The sequence below is a fragment of the Ciona intestinalis genome, unplaced genomic scaffold (genome assembly GCF_000224145.3).
Source record: "Ciona intestinalis unplaced genomic scaffold, KH HT000105.2, whole genome shotgun sequence".
Classification (NCBI taxonomy): Eukaryota; Metazoa; Chordata; class Ascidiacea; order Phlebobranchia; family Cionidae; genus Ciona; species Ciona intestinalis.
The window spans coordinates 339,071-341,992 of record NW_004190427.2 but is presented as its reverse complement, the minus strand read 5'-3'; the positions used below and the strand labels follow the sequence as shown (position 1 = coordinate 341,992).

The window sequence follows — 2,922 nt, the reverse complement described above, 5'->3', positions numbered from 1 at the left end:
TGTGACATCATTCACAGCAACACAGAGTCCATTTGGTGCACAATACTCTGTCAGCACAAGTATACTTGGGAATCTCGTGAAGCTGTGGTATTAATTTTTAATCACTTGTTTCTTTCCACAGACAAAATTTCCGCTTTTGGTCGAGTTGTACTTTTGACAAAACCATACACATCCAACCTTGCCACAGACCAAGTGTTTATAAACCAAACCAATGCTGAACTACTGGCAGCATACAAGGCAATATCCTCCAATGTAGAAGATGTTTTGATGGTAGAAGTTGCAGACAACGGTGGAAATGTTCTTTACCATCATGAGATTGTTTTATCTGATCGAAATGCATCGGCTGCTTCAGTTAATCCTAATATTACTCAACTTACACTGAATGGAACGTTGTATTCTGGATTCTTAGTTGCTTATGATCGTGAGTATTGTTTTTAATACAATATTTCAAAATTCTCTTTGGTTTAACATTTTACAGCAGTGTTATATTTCTAACAGGGATTTATATATATGTTACACTTGCATGGGTAATCAGCACTCTTTATTATTCTTGTGACATACTTTAAATATTGCTTGTATTATCTTATAACTTCTATGTTTTCATGACAATAGTCTGCCATGATTAAAAGTCATATCCGCAGTGTTGACATTGATTAACAAAGTATTGTGATTGGGTAATGTGACGTCACTCTAAGCGTTCAGTTGCAACAGATAAGCCAGTAATATAGTATATTATAATTGTTTATATCACCCTTTATGTCCCCCAGGCGATGACCAGCAATAGACTGTTAAAGGAAAGTTACAAATTTTAAACATATAATTTTGGACATGTCTATTTTGTATCTGGCGTCATGATAGAATGGTTACATGCCTGGCACTTTAACCACAGTATACACTGTTTGTTTTTGCCATGTATATCCATAACCAAAACACTTAATGTTTATTGCTATAATTTGTCTGCATTGCAAATAAATGTGTTTCATATATGTTTCAGCACCTGTCCTACCACCATCTTCAGTATCATCAGCTGTTATAACATCGGGAGGAATCAACGTGGTTCTTCCAGCATCTCTTGCTCGAGCAACTCAGTATTCAGTGACAGTTGGAACAAACACAGCAACACTTGCTCAATCTGATCTGGACAGTTCATCATCTTATCAGGTTTGGTAATATAATATTATACTATAAAAATAACTGTGACATTTTTATTAAGATACTTTAAACTTAGGTGGGGTATGATTCTACTACTACTTTTTGAATTGATCATTTTGTTTACTTCTCTGACATTTAGGGCTGTAACAGAAAAAGCAAGTTATCTTTATTAATAATATTTATTAAATTTACCTCTTTTCAGGTTTTTGTTCCTTATAAGACCACGATAAAGAAAGGTGATAATATGCCAGTAAGAATGGAAGCAACATCAAGGTTTGCAAACGGAAATGCTGCTAGAGTAACTGGAAATTTCAATGTCTCTGCAGGTTTTGTGATGTCCTGATAACTGTATGTCATATATCACAGTGTAAAAAATACCTGTTTTTGGCAACAGATATTGATGAACGTACAACCAATACTGACAACTGCGATGCAAATGCTAATTGTACCAATACAAATGGAAGTTTTACATGTGCTTGCTATACTGGGTTTACTGGTGATGGTGTTTCTTGCACAGATATTGATGAATGCACATTAAATACTGACAATTGCGACACAAATGCTACTTGTACCAACACAATTGGAAGTTTTACATGTACTTGCAATACTGGGTTTACTGGTGATGGTGTATCATGTACAGATATTGATGAATGTGCATTGGATACACACAACTGCCACACAAATGCTACTTGTACCAACACAAATGGAAGTTTTACATGTACTTGCAATACTGGGTTTACTGGTGATGGTTTATCATGCACAGATATTGATGAATGTGCATTGGGTACACACAACTGTCATGCAAATGCTACTTGTACCAACACAACTGGAAGTTATATATGTACTTGCAACACTGGGTTTACTGGTGATGGTGTAACATGTACAGATATTGATGAATGCACATTGGGTACACACAACTGTCATACAAATGCTACTTGTACCAACACAACTGGAAGTTTTACATGTACTTGCAACACTGGGTTTACTGGTGATGGTGTATCATGCACAGATATTGATGAATGTACATTGGGTACACACAACTGTCATGCAAATGCTAATTGTACCAACACAAGTGGAAGTTTTAAATGTACTTGCAAAACTGGGTTTACTGGTGATGGTGTAACATGTACAGATATTGATGAATGCACATTGGGTACACACAACTGCCACACAAATGCTAATTGTACCAACACAATTGGAAGTTTTACATGTACTTGCAATACTGGGTTTACTGGTGATGGTTTATCATGTACAGATATTGATGAATGCACATTAGGTACACACAACTGCCACACAAATGCTACTTGTACCAACACAACTGGAAGTTTTACTTGTACTTGCAATACTGGGTTTACTGGTGATGGTGTATCATGTACAGATATTGATGAATGCACATTGGGTACACACAACTGCCACACAAATGCTAATTGTACCAACACAATTGGAAGTTTTATATGTACTTGCATGCCTGGGTTTACTGGTGATGGTTTATCATGTACAGATATTGATGAATGCACATTAGGGACACACAACTGCCACACAAATGCTACTTGTACCAACACAACTGGAAGTTTTACATGTACTTGCAACACTGGGTTTACTGGTGATGGTGTATCATGCACAGATATTAATGAATGTACATTGGGTACACACAACTGTCATGCAAATGCCAATTGTACCAACACAATTGGAAGTTTTACATGTACTTGCAAAACTGGGTTTACTGGTGATGGTGTATCATGCACAGATATTGATGAATGCACAATGGGT

General features: G+C 36.3%; 2 protein-coding genes across 3 annotated transcripts in view; both read left to right on the top strand.

The window, feature by feature from the left end:
• LOC100175634 (cell wall protein AWA1-like) overlaps window positions 1-2,922 on the top strand; it is a 63,658-nt gene that overhangs the window by 25,366 nt on the left and 35,370 nt on the right. The gene's annotated exons all lie outside the window — the stretch shown is intronic.
• Window positions 1-2,922, top strand: part of LOC113475111 (fibrillin-2-like) — a 49,154-nt gene that overhangs the window by 14,172 nt on the left and 32,060 nt on the right. The gene's annotated exons all lie outside the window — the stretch shown is intronic.